General features: G+C 34.7%; 1 protein-coding gene across 1 annotated transcript in view; it reads left to right on the plus strand.

The window, feature by feature from the left end:
• The window catches only part of COL24A1 (collagen type XXIV alpha 1 chain), a gene marked incomplete at its 5' end in the record, with an annotated part of 394,608 nt that overhangs the window by 157,435 nt on the left and 222,366 nt on the right, over positions 1 to 14,807 (plus strand). The window lies entirely within an intron of this gene.

Raw genomic sequence — 14,807 nt, forward strand, 5'->3', positions numbered from 1 at the left:
ATCCTTTATAATAACCATGTGAATAACATATAATATGTGATACTGTTTGAGTATATGGTTAGGGGACTCAGATTACACTTTATAGAGAAGGTAGCACTTGAGCTGACATGATGAATGAGTCGGAATTTGTAGACAGACAAGTAAGATATATGGCATTCAGGAAAAGGAAACTTGTGAGAGGATGAAGGTGCAGTATTTGGAACACATTTGTACTAAAAGTTATTCATTGTTTATGTGAAATTCAAATCTAACTGGGTATCCTGTGTGTTATTTGAAAACACTACTGGCCACCTAACAACTCTCCCTGTACATATTCAGCCGTATTTCCCCCTCCCTTTCTGTCTCCACAGAAAAGTTATTCCTCCCCCTCCCCAGTATTCAAATTTCACATATGTTTTGTATCAAACCCTCTCCTGACCCCTGAATGACCTCATGCCATCAATTATCACCTTTATCCTGATCTCTCCTTTGACTCATAATTTCCTATCTTTGCCCTTGGAACCATTTTCACTGCCAATGTTTTAGTTTAGGCCCTATTTATTCTTCACCAGGATTAGTGTAATAGCCCTCTAATTGTTCTTGCCACCATTCTGACATTTCTTCAAATCTACATCCAAACTACTGATGTAATAATGTTTGTAAAATATAGATTTCATCGTGTCATTCTTGTACTTAAATTCTTCAGTATCTCCATAGCTTCCAGGTTAAGGATTATAATTCTTTACTTTTTACACAAGGTTCTTTATGACCTACTCTCCCTCTCTAACTCTGTTGTCATCTAGTCACATCTCCCATTGCTCTTTCAAAAGCATTACTCCAGGTAGACTATTTAGAGTACCAAACCATGCCATTCTTGTTCAAATCTCACAGCTTCCTGCATGCTGTTTTCTTAATCTGCATCTGTGCCCTACTTATCTAGCTAACACCTACACATCACATGCCACATTGTCCAGGAAGCTTTTCCTGTTCCTCTCAAATCTAATTGAGATGTCTCTTCTCTGTATTTCTAAAAAAATCTATCAAGCACGTATCTTCATATAACTGCTGATTTGCTTATCTCTCTATTAGACTATAAGCTTTTTGAGAAAAACACTAATTGGTTTTATACATATCACAATAACCATGATAATATCCATAGCACATAATAGGAACATAACAGATATTGGCTGAGTGGATGATTGATTGAATGACTATTTAAAAGCTAATTCAGAAATAGAAACAATACAACTTGGTAACTGATTAAATGAAAGTGATGGGAGAAAGAGAAGTCAAAGATAAAACTGGGACTATGACTTGGGTTACTGACGTCATTGAATTAACTAAGGAACTCAGAAGGAGGAGCAGGTTTGGAAGATGGGGAAGACAAGAAATTTGATTCTGGGTATATTTAGCTTGCGGTATCTGGTTGACGTTGAGACAGAAATAATCAATATCTAGTAGTAAACCAAATCCCAAAGTAGAAATAGTAGCATGAATGGACATTGAGAGAGAGAGGTAGTATAGAGAACTGAGTTGAGAATTTCTCATATGTAATTTAGCCCCTTACCTGCTGTATACTTAGGAACTTGAACTTGATGCATATATAAGCACATTCATTTTTCCATTCATTCAGTAATTCATTCGTTTAACATTTATTGAGTTTCTTTTATGTTTTAACCCAGGTACTAAATGTGGGTTGACAAAGATTTCTGAACTATGGTCCCTCCCCTTGATGAGATTACAGTTCAGAGAGAGGTTGGGAAAAAAAAATCACAAAGTATTGTAAGATGCTATATAAAAGAGTTGGTGAAGGGCTATGAGAGCCTAGATAATTGAGCAACAGATTCTGCCTTAGGAAATTGGGAATTACTTCAAGAGGAAGTAATAATTGAACTTAATTTTTTTTTCTTCTGTAGGGTTTCCTAACTTTAAAAAAATGTTATTGAAGTATAGCTAATATACAATATTATATAAGTTACAGGTGTACAACACGGTGATTCACAATTTTCTAAAAATTAAAAAAAAATTAATTTTATATTGGAGTATAGATGATTAACAATGTTGTGTTAGTTTCAGGTGTACATCAAAGTGATTCAGTTATACGTATACATGTGTATATTCTTTTTCAAATTCTTTTCCCATTTAGGTTGTTACAGAATATTGATCAGCATTCCCTGTGCTATACAGTAGGTCCTTGTTGGTTATCTATTTTAAATATAGCAGTGTGTACATATCAATCCCAAACTCCCAATCTATCCTTCCCCCCCACTTTGTCCCCCTGGTAACCATAAGTTCATTATCTAAGTCTGTGAGTCTGTTTCTGTTTTGTAAATAAGTACATTTGTATCCTTTTTTTAAAGGTTCCACATATAAGCGCTATCATGTGATGTTTTTCTTTCTCTGTCTGACTTACTTCACTTAGTATGATAATCTCCAGGTCCATCCATGTTGCTGCAAATGGCATTGTTTCATTCTTTTTTAATGGCTGAGTAATATTCCATTGTATATATGTACGACATTTTCTTTATCCATTCATCTTTTGATGGACATTTAGGATGCTTCCATGTCTTGGCTATTGTGAACAGCGCTGCAGTGAACACTGGGGTGCATGTATCCTTTCAAACCATGTTTTTCTCTGGATATATGGCCAAGGCTGGGATTGCTGGATCATATGGCAACTCTATTTTTAAGTTCTTAAGGAACCTCCATACTCTTCTCCACAGTGGCTGTACCAATGTACATTCCCACCAGCAGTGTAAGAGGGTTCCCTTTTCTCCACACCCTCTCCAGCATTTATTGTTTGTAGACTTTTTGATAATGGCCATTCTGACTGGTATGAGATAATATCTCATTGTAGTTTTGATTTGCATTTCTCTAGTAATTAGTGATGTTGAGCATCTGTTCATGCACCTCTTGGCCATCTGTATGTCTTCTTTGGAGAAATGTCTATTTAGATTTTTTGCGCATTTTTTGATTCAGTTGTTTGCTTTTTTGATATTGTGCTTCATGAGCTGTTTGTAAATTTTGGAGATTAATCTCTTGTCAGTCACATCATTTGCAAACATTTTCTCCCTTCTGTGGGTTGTCTTTGGTTTTGTTTATGGTTTCCTTTGCTGTGCAAAAGCTTTTGAGTTTAATTATGTCCCATTTGTTTATTTTTGCTTTTATTTCCATTACTCTAGGATATGGATCAAAAAGGTATTGCTGTGATTAATGTCAAAGAGTATTCTGCCCATGTTTTCCTCTAAGAGTTTTATAGTATCTGAACTTACATTTAGGTCTTTAATCCATTTTGAGTTTATTTTTGCATATAGTGTTAGAGAATGTTCTAATTTCATTTTTTTTTACGCGTATCTGTCCATTTTTTCCAGCACCACTTATTGAAGAGACTGTCTTTTCCCCATTGTGTAGTCTTCCTTCCTTTGTCATAGATTAATTTACCATAGGTGCATGGGTTTATTTCTGGGCTTCCTATCCTGTTCCATTGATCTATATTTCTGTTTTTGTGCCAGTGCCACACGTTTTGGTGATTGTATCTTTTCTTTTTTTTTTTCAAAGAAGATGTTGGGGGTAGGAGTTTATTAATTTATTTATTTTTGCTGTGTTGGGTCTTCGTTTCTGTGCGAGGGCTTTCTCTAGTTGTGACAAGCGGGGACCACTCTTCATCATGGTGCAGGGGCCTCTCACTATCGCGGCCTCGCTTGTTGCGGAGCACAGGCTCCAGATGCGCAGGCTCAGTAGTTGTGGCTCATGGACCTAGTTGCTCCGCGGCATATGGGATCCTCCCAGACCAGTGCTCGAACCTGTGTCCCCTGCATTAACAGGCAGATTCTCAACCACTGCGCCACCAGGGAAGCCCTGATGATTGTATCTTTGTAGAATAGTCTGAAGTCAAGGAGTGTGATTCCTCCACCTCCGTTTTTCTTTCTCAAGACTGCTTTGGCTATTCAGTGTCTTTTGTGTCTCCCTGTAAATTTTAAGATATTTGCTCTAGTTCTGTGAAAACTGCCATGTGTAATTTGATAGGGCTTGCACTGAATCTTTATATTGCCTTGGGTAGTTTAGTCATTTTGACAATGTCGATTCTTCCAATCCAAGAACAGGGTTTATCTTTCCAAATGTTTGTGTCGTCTTCGATTTCTTTCCTCAATGTCTTATAGTTTTCAGAGTACAGGTCTTTTGCCTCCTTAGGTAGGTATATTCCTAGGTATTTTATTCTTTTTCATGCGATGGTAAATGGAATTGTTTCTTTCATTTCTCCTTCTGATGTTTCATTGTTACTATATAGAAATGCAACAGATTGCTGTGTATTAATTTTGTGTCCTGCAACTGTACCAAATTCATTGGTGAGCTCTAGTAGTTTTCTGGTAGCATCTTTAGGATTTTCTATGTGTAATATCATGTCATCTACAAACAGTGACAGTTTTACTTCTTTTCCAATTTGGATTCCCTTTATTTCTTCTTCTTCTCTGATTTCCATGGCTAGGACTTCCAAAACTATGTTGAATAAAAGTGGCAAGAGTGGATATCCTTGTCTTGTTACTGATCTTAGAGGAAATGCTTTCAGTTTTTCATCATTGAGTGTGTTAGCTGTAGGTTTGTCGTATATGGCCTTCATTATGTTGTTGGTGTGTTCCCTCTATGCCCACTTTCTGGAGAGTTTTTAATCATAAATGGGTGTTGAATTTTGTCAAAAGCTTTTTCTGCATCTATTGAGGTGATCATTTGGGTTTTCAATTTGTTGATGTGTTGTATCACACTGATTGATTTGCAGATATGGAAAAATGCTTGCATCCCTGGGACAAATCCCTCTTGATCATGGTGTATGATCCTTTTAATGTAGCACTTTTTTATTTTATACATAATAGTTTGTACCTCTTAATCCCTACCCCATCTTGCACTCCACCCCCTACCTTTATGTTTTAAAGTATGCATATCATACTAGGTGAAGAACACAAGATGGCTTTGTAAATCCTCTTCAGTTTGTAAATTTTGTTTCTATTAAATTTTTGTTAAGAACAGTGTCAGAGAACTGAAGAAAGGCAGTTGACCTTTTGAATAGTATTATAATAGTGATCTTTAATACTTCTCATTACTTCCTTTTGTCTTAAAATTACAATATAAAAGTGGGACAAAAGATCTGAAAGCCAGACATTTTAATGAATATTAATGGTTGAATTTCCAGTGGGTAGTAGTTACTTCTTAGATTGCTTTATCTAAATTTTTTCAATAAACATGAGCTTGTAGCCTCATCAGCACCAACATTATGAGACTAATTGTTTTTCTACACATGACTGAATTTTAATATAATATCATAGATGATTTAATCAAAATAACCAGAGAATTTTAAAGGAAGAGGAATATTATTTTACGTTTTATAGGTTGGGAAGGGTCTGTTTTTGTCTCTCTTTTTCGTCCTTCCTATTTGCCTCAAAATTGTTTCTAGAAACAGAAGGGAAAAGTAGAGGCAAACATAGTGACCCTATTTGCCTGATGTGTTTTTTTAGTTGTGTACACTATGTCATGGAAGCATCTTAAAACTTCCTATATTTTCGTATATATGTCTTCTTTAGAAAGTGGGGACAATATAAATTATTCAAGTTATGTTTCAGTTATACAAGATGGTCATCAAAAAAATCATGCACGCTCTGTTTGAAATACGTGGTTACACTATTTGCAAACTTTTCCAGAGCAATTTGGCACAGCTCTAAAGAAGCCTTTCATTTTCTCCTCATTTTCTGCCAGTTGACTAAAAACCTCAAACTAACATTGGAGACTTGTGTTAACTATGGTTCTGTTGATTGTGGGACTGTATGTGTACGTATATATGTATATAGATACAAAGCATACTTCAACAAGCCTTCTTGAGAGCTACCCAGTTTGGCAATCTGTTTTCAAGCATTCCATAACATTAGCAAAACCACATCCCTTGCTGCTTACTGCAGAAAGTGAGTACCCAATAAATATTCTCTGTTCTCCAGTAAACAGAGGAATAACTTATTTGTTGCCATAATGGTTTATGTTGTTACTTTGGTTATGGAATTAAGGATGGTAAAGCAGGCTGTTCTTGTTTGTTGTATAACATCCCTGGTAAGTTTTTTGAAAAAGCCTATTCGTGAGGTTATGTCACAGAATATATGGAAATAATTTTTACACTGAGTTATTAAAATATGTTATGTGTTTACCTATATAGCTAACAGATTAGTTATATTAGTTATAATAGATCTGGTGAACTAACTTAATAAGAGGAAAATGCATTCCTAAATAGTTCTCTGAGGTCACCTCAAGCCAGCCCTGAAGATTCACATTCCAAAATCAAGATTTTGTTTGCAGATTTCTTATTTTAACCATTTTATATTCCAGGCAGCATTTAGTTAGCTGAGAAATATTTATTGAGTTATACAATGGGCAATGGACTTTGTTAAGCAATTACTTGGAAATAAGATTAAAACATGCTCTTCTGTCTACTAGGAACTTGTAATCCACTGGAAACATGAGATTTCCACGTGTGAAAAGTTAAAAAGTAAACTAGGCAGCACATAATAAATGGAGAAGGAGCTCAGAGAAGAGAATAATTTGTGTGGCCATTTTTCTGAGAGTCTTCATAGAAAAATCGGGATTTGAGTAGAATGAGTTGGATTTGGCCAAGTAGAACGAAGGAATGAGAGATTTTGTGCAACAGGTACAAAACCAACACAATGATGGAGGTGTGGAAATAAACCTACCTGACTTAAAAAAAAAAAGTAGGTAGATTGTGACTGATCTTAAATATAAAGTTGAGGAGCTTGAATGCTAATAAGCCCATGGAAGTTTTTTTTTTAAATTGTGGTAAAAAGCATATAACATAAAATCTACTCTCAACAAATTTTTAAGTGTACAGTACAGTACGGTTAACTATATGCATATTTTTGCACAGCAGATCTCTAGAATGTTTTTATCTTATATAACTCAAACCCTATACCCATTTAACAGCAACTCCAATTTCTACCTCCCCCAACCACTGGCAACCATCACTCTTTCTGCTTCTATGAGTCTGACTACTTTAGATACCTCATATAAGTAGAATCATGCAATATTTGTCTTTCTGGGACTGGCTTATTTCACTTAGCATAAGGACTTCAGGGTTCGTCCATATTATAGCCTATGTCAAAATTTCGTTCTTTTTATTTATTTATTTTATTTTTAAAAACACAACATGTTTATATTTTAATACACAACCAAAATACAAAACACTATAGTAAATTGATGGCAATAAAATATGGTATTTCATTTGCATTGCATGACATATGGTTAACATCCTTAGTCGTAAATGAGTTCTTAGAAACTAGTAACGAAGATGTCGATATACCAAGAGGAATGGGAAAAAAAAGAAAAAAAACAGAAGAAAGTGAAATAACACAAGTAACTAGGAAGGATTAAGCATATATGAAGATGACTGAGCTGAACAATAACAGAAGAAAAGCAATTGTTTTGTAATATCATATTACCAAAGATTAGAAATTTAACATTTATACAGTTTTAGGAAACATACCCACGTAAACACAGGGGGACAAGATTGATGAAGTCCTGTCTATATAGTAAGGGAAAATCTAGTTTGGACTCAAAAGTATAAATTTGGGATATCCTTAGTCCTAACAGTTCCAATTCATTGGAATTATTTCAACAAATTAGTTGGATAAATTTACAGTTTATATATAAACCGTGTTTACTGCATAGAAAATTTGTAGCTAGTATTTGGACCCCCCAGAAATGACTTGCATATTAATTTGTTTATCAATACACCCAAAAGGATGTGCACTAAATTTACACAGTGAAACAAAATAGAATTTTGTTCATTTTAAAGGCTGCATAATAATAGTCCATTATCCAGTAGTCCAAAACCCCACATTTTCTTTATTCACTCATCCGTCAATGAACATTAAGGTTGTTTCCACCTATGGACATACCTTGGAGATTTTGCAGTTTCAGTTCCAGACCACTGCAACAAAGCAAATATCACAACAAATCCAGTCACACAAATTTTTTGGTTTCCCATGCATACAGAAGTTATGTTTATACTATACTGTTGTCTATTAAGTATGCAATAGCATTATGTCTAAAAAATGTACATACCTCAATTAAAAAATACTTTATTAGTAAAAAATGTTAACCATCATCTGACAATGCAGGGTTGCCAAAAAGTTTCAGTTTGTAAAAAATGCAGTATCTGTGAAGTGCAATAAGGTGACGCTTAATAAAATAAGGAATGCCTGTGTGAACACGGTAGTGCAGATATCTCTTGAAATCCTGTTTTTTATTCTTCTGTATAATATCCAGAAGTGGGATGGCTGGATCATATGGTAGTTCTATTTTAATTTTTGGAGGAACTGTTTTCATAGTGGCTGTACCATTTTACATTCTCATCAACAGTACACAAGATTTCAAATTTCTCTACATCTTTGCCAATACTTGTTATTTTCTGTTTGTTTGTTTTATAATGGCCATCCTAGCAGGTGTGAGCTGGTCTCTCATTATGGCTTTGATTTTCATTTCCCTGATGATTAGTGATGTTGAACAATTTTTCATGTGCCTCTTGGCCATTTGTACATCTTATTTCCAGAAATATGTGTTCAAGTCCTTTGCCCATTAGTTTAATTGTGTTATTTGATTTTTGCTATTGGGTAGTAGGAGTTCCTTATATATTTCAGATATTAAACCCTGTCAGGTATTTGGTTTGCAAATATTTTCTCCCATTCTTTAGGTTGTCTTTTCACTTGGTTGATTGTTTTCTCTACTGTGCAGAAGTATTTAGTTTGATGTAGTCCCGGTAGTCTCTTTTTTGCTTTTGTTGCCTTTGCATTTGGTGCCAAATCCAAAAATCATCACCAAGACTGATATCAAGGAGATTTCTGCCTATATTTTCTTCTAGGAGTTTTATGGTTCAGGGATTACTAGTCTTTAATCCATTTGCTTATTGATGTAAGTGTATTTTAAGTTGATTTATGTGTATCGTGTAAGATGAGGTTCAATTTCATTCTTCTGCATGTGGATATCCAGTTTTCCTAACACCATTTGTAGAAGAAACTACCTTTTCTCCATTGTTTAGTCTTGGCACCCTTATCAAAGACCATTTGATGGTATAAGCATCAGTTTATTTCTGGGCTTTCTATTGTGTTCCATTGGTCTATATCTCTGTCTTTTTGCTGGTACAAAACTCTTTTGATGATTGTAGCTTTGTAATATGTTTTGAAGTCAAGAAGTGTTATTCTTTCTCAAAGCTGTTTTGGTCAGGGTCCTGTTTGGTTCCATATGAATTGTAGAATTCTTTTTTTATCCCTATCTGCAAAAAATTCCATTGGAATCTTGCTAAGGATTGCATTGAATCTGTAGATTGCTTTGGGCAGTATGGACATTTTAAGAATATTAAGTCTTCCAGTTCATGAATATGGGATGTCTTTCCATTGTTTGTGTCTTCTTTAATTTCTGTCAGCAATGTTTTATAGTGCAGGGGTCCCCAACCCCCAGGCCACGGACGGGTACCCTGTGGGGCCTGTTAGGAACTGGGCCCCACAGCAGGAGGTGAGGGGTGGGCAAGCAAGCAAAGGTTCATCTGCTGCTCCCATCACTCCCCATCGCTTGCATTACTGCCTGAACCATACCCTGCCCCCACTATCTGTGGAAAAATTGTCTTCCATGAAACTGGTCCCTGGTGCCAAAAAGGTTGGGGACCACTGTTGTAGTGGACTATCTTTCCATTTATTTGTGTACTTTTTAATTTCTTGCATCAATGTCTCATAGTTTTCAGTGTACAGGTCTTTCACCTCCTTGGTTACATTTATTCCCATGTGCTTTATTCTTTTGGGTGCAATTGTAAATGGGATTGTTTTCTTAATTTCACTTTTTGATGGTTATGAGTGTATAGAAATGCAACAGTGTATTGATTTTGTATCCTGCAACTCTACTCAATTCACCTATTACTTGTAACAGTTTTTTGGTGGACTCTCTATGGTTTTATATATATGGTGTCGTGTCATCTGCAAATAGTGACCATTTTACTTCTTTCTAATTTGGATACCTTTCCTTCCTTCCTTCCTTCCTTCCTTCCTTCCTTCCTTTCCCTAATTGCTGTGGCTCAGACTTTCAATTCTATGTTGATTAAAAGTGGCAAAAGTGGGCATCTTTTTATTGTTTCTGATCTTTGGAAAAAAGCTTTCAGCTTTTCATTGTTGAATATGATATACACTGTGGATTTGTCATATATATACTTTATTATGTGGAGGTACATTCCCTCTATACCCACTTTGTTGAGGCGTTCTTTTTTAATCATAAGTAGATGTTTAATTTTGTCAAATGCTTTTTTTTACATCTATTGAGATGGTCATATGATTTTTATCTTTTATTTTGTTAGTGTGTTGTATCACCTTGATTTGATGCAGAGATTTTGAATCATCCTTGCATCCCTGGGATAAATCCCACTTGATTTTGGTGTATGATACTTTTAATGTACTCTTTTTTATTGAAGTATAGTTGACTTACAATACTGTGCTTTAGGGAGGCTGTGTCTCTGTGCACCCACTTGTGCTAGCAAGGTATAGGGAGAGTGCAAAAATGGTGTTCACCAGAACCTCCATCTGCAAAGTCCCAACTCATACCTGCCCCTCCAGCAGTCACTTTAAGATTAATAAATGAATCTCCTTCACATATAGTCCAGGCACTTCTCTAACTACTGCCTTTACACTGAGTCTCAGGAAGTGTGAGACCATGCGTGAGTCACTCAAAAGGAGTATCTCAGATTTCACAGCCCCCCAGTTCCCCTGGATTGAGTCCCATTGGGTTTCCAAAGCCAGATGTTATGGGCGCCTCATCTTTTCAGTGCAGGTATCAAGGTTTGACACAAGCCCCTTGCATCTCAGGAAGTAGATCCAGACCCATGAGAGCCCTCCCTATTGTGGGTTGCTTAATGGAGGTGGGTTTTTTGGTGAAACTACATGTCTACCTCTCCTACCTATTTAAATGTGCCTCTTTTATCCTTTGTCTTGGAGGAGCTATTTAGCTAGTTCTTTTTCAGTGGTAATTGTTTCGTATGTAGCAGTAGATTTGGTGTGTCCATGGGAAGAGATGCTATCTTGGACTGCCCCCCAATTGCTAGTTTTTCCAAGGACTTTTGCGTATATATTCATCAGAGATATTGGCCAGTGATTTTATTTTCTTGTAGTGTCTTTATTTGGCTTTGGTATCAGGGTAATGCTGGCCTCATAAAATGAGTTTGGAAGTATTCCCTTCTCTTCAGTTTTTTGGAAGAGTTTCAGAAGGATTTACATTAATTCTTTTTATAATGTTTGGTAGACTTATCCAGTGAAGTCATCTGGTCCTAGACTTTTATTTACTAGGAGTTTTTTGATTACTGATTTAATCTCCTTATTAGTTATAGATCTGTTCAGATTTTCTATTTCTTCATGATTCAGTTTTGGTAGGTTGTATGTTTCTAGGAATTTTATCTATTTCTTCTAGGTTATCCAGTTTGTTGCTGATATTAGTCTCTTGTGATCCTTTTTATTTCTGTGGCATTAGTTCTAATTTGCCTTGTTTCATTCTGATTTTATTTGAACCTTATCTTATTTTTCCTTAGTCTAGCTAAAGACGTCAATTTTATTGATCTTTTCAAAGAATCAACTTCTAGTTTTGTTGATTTTTTTCTATTGTTTTTCTACTCTTAATTCACTTATTTCTGTTCTAATCTTCATTATTTTATTTCTTACGTTAACTTTGGACTTAATTTGTTCTCCTTTCTCTAGTTCCTTGAGGTGTAAGGTTAGGTAATTTATTTGAGATCTTTCTCCTTTTATAATGTAGATGTTTACCACCATAAAATTCCCTGTTAGTATTGCTTTTGCTGCATCCCATAAATTTTGGTATGTTGTGTTTTCATTTTTATTTGTCTCCTAGTTGTGAATTTTTCACTTTTCCTTCTATTGATTTCTAGTTTGATTCCATTGTGGTTAGAAAAGATAGTTGGTATGATTTCAATCTTATTATATTTGTTAAAAACTCGCTTTGTGACCTAATATGTGAGCTATGCTGGAGAATGTTTTGTGTGTGCTTGAAAAGAATGTGTACTCTGCTACTTTGTTCTGTATATGTCTGTTAGGTCAATTTGGTCAATGCCATTGTTCAGATCCTCTGTTCCCTTATTGATCTTCTATCTGGTTGTTGTATCAATGATTGAAAGTAGGGTATTGAAATCTCTTGCATTTATTGTGTTGCTCTCTCTTTGTTCTATTCTGTCAGTTTTTGCTTAATGTATTTGGGTACTCTGATATTGTGTGCATATTTATGAATAATAGTTATATTTTCTGGTGAAATAATGAAGAAAGTTGTCATTGTTCAATGTCCTTATTTGTTTCTTGAGATAGTTTTGACTTAGTCTGTTTTATCTGATGTAAGTATGACACCTCTGCTCTCTTTTGGTTATCATTTTCATGGAGTATCTTTTCCATCCTTTCACTTTCATCCTATGTGTGTCCTTAAATCTAAATTTAGTCTCTCATAGATACAACTATGGATTTTTTTTTTATTCAGCCACTTTAAATCTTGATTGCAGACTTTAATCCATTTACATTTAAAGTAATTACTGATCAGGAAGGACTTACTATAGTCATTTTGTTAATTGTTATTGCTTTCTGTCTTGTAACTTCTTTGTCCCTCTTACATTTCTTGCTATTTTCTTTATGTTTCATTGATTTTTTTTTTTGTAGTGACATGCTTTGATTCCTTCCTGATTTCCTTTTGTGTATGTTTTATAGGTATTTTCTTTGTGATTACCATGGAGCTTACGTAAAACATCCTATGGTTATAATGCTCTATTTTAAGCTGATAACAACTTAACTTCAATTGCATACAAGAGCTCTACTCTTTTTCTCTGTGCAAGATATTGAGAGGAGTGAGATGATGAAAGAGATGTTTTAAGAAGAATAATAATAGTAAATTATTGTTATGAATTTGGTGAATGCATAGGGAAGAAAAGCAAAATACCAGTTCAGAAACTGTTGCAAACACTAATCAATGTGCAGTGAATAAGAAGAAGGAAATAATATTTATTGAGTCTCTGTTATATTCCAGGTACCATTTTATTTGTTGTAACAAATAAAATGTATTACCTTATAATGCTTATGATAACATGATTCTACAGATAAGGATACTAAGGCCATGCCCCTAGTAAGCTTCAGAGCTGGAATTCAAACTCAATTTCAGATTTTATACATTTTACATTAAAATTTTTTATGTGTTTCCATTGTATATATCATACAGGGTGAAGTAAGTCAGAAAGAGAAAAACAAATATCATATATTAATGCATATATGTGGAATCTAGAAATATGGTAGAGATGAACCTGTTTGCAAGGCAGAAATAAAGACACAGATGTAGAGAACAAACATATGGACACCAAGCGGGGAAAGAAGGGGTGGGATGAATTGGGAGTTTGGGATTGATATATCCACACTAATACATATAAAATAGATAACTATTGAGAACCTGCTGTATAGAACAGGGAACTTTACTTAGTGTTCTGTGGTGACCTAAATGGGAAGGAAATCCAAAAACGAAGGGATATATGTATACATATAGCTGATTCACTTCGCTGTACAGCAGAAACTAACACAACATTGTGAAGCAACTATACCCCAATAAAAAAAAATGAAAACATTTAAAAACTCAAAAAAAATTTTTTTGTATTTAACATGATAAATATGAAAACATGTACACAGTTTTAAAAATATTAATGAAACAAACCCTATTATTGGTAAGAAATAGATCATGGGAATCCCCTTGTGAATCCCTCACTAATCATATCTGTCTCTTCCCTTCTGGCATTAACAGTTAACCATTCTCTTGTTTTCATCATACTTTTACCATGTATATACTGATAATATTTGTTATTTTGCTTGTTTTTGAAATTCATATAAATAAAATCATACTACAGTAAGTCCCCTACATATGAACCTTCAAGTTGCAAACTTTCAAAGATGAGAAATGTGCATTTGCATGTCCAGTCACGTAAGTTAGTTCATGTGTCTGGTGTACATTGTCACGTGTGTGTGTCCTCCACAAGTGGTTGTGCTTTTGTATACTGTACAGTACTGTATAGAGTACAGTAGTCCAGTATCTTTATTTCAAGCCCAGGATGTCCGGAAGCAAGCGTAAAAGCAGCAGTGATATATATAGCCAATTGTGTTAGCTGGGTATCTAGGCTAACTTCGTTGGACTTAGGAATAAATTGGACTCACGAACGTGCTCTCGGAACAGAACTCATTCGTATATAGGGGACTTACTGTATATACATTCTTCAGTTACTTTCTTCTTTCACTCAATCTTATCTTTTCAGCTCATTCTAGGTTGATCCATATTATTACAGCATGTTCATTTTCACTATATAGTAACACACTGTATAGATATACTACACTTTTTTAATTGATAGAACTGTTGATAGATATCCTTTCTTGTGGGTATCTTTTAGTTTTCATAAATCTTTCATGTATGCTTGTAAAGACTGTGTAAACTCCAATTTGGGGATTCAGTTTTCTATATATGGCCATTAGATCAAGTTTATTAATTTTGCTATTTAAGTTTTTTCTGTTTCTACTGATTTTTATCTGCTTGACCTACTAATTTCTGGCAGAGATGTGTTAAAATTTCCTAATAGTGGATTTATCAATTTATCCTTATCAGTTTTTAATGTATATATTTAGAAGTTGTGTTACTAAATGCATAAAAATTGTCTTTTCTCTTCCTAGTGAACATAGCCTTTTATTATTATTGAGTGACCCTCTTAATGCTAATAATCTGTTTTA

Source organism: Grampus griseus (genome assembly GCF_964374135.1).
Source record: "Grampus griseus genome assembly, chromosome: 1".
Lineage (NCBI taxonomy): Eukaryota > Metazoa > Chordata > Mammalia > Artiodactyla > Delphinidae > Grampus > Grampus griseus.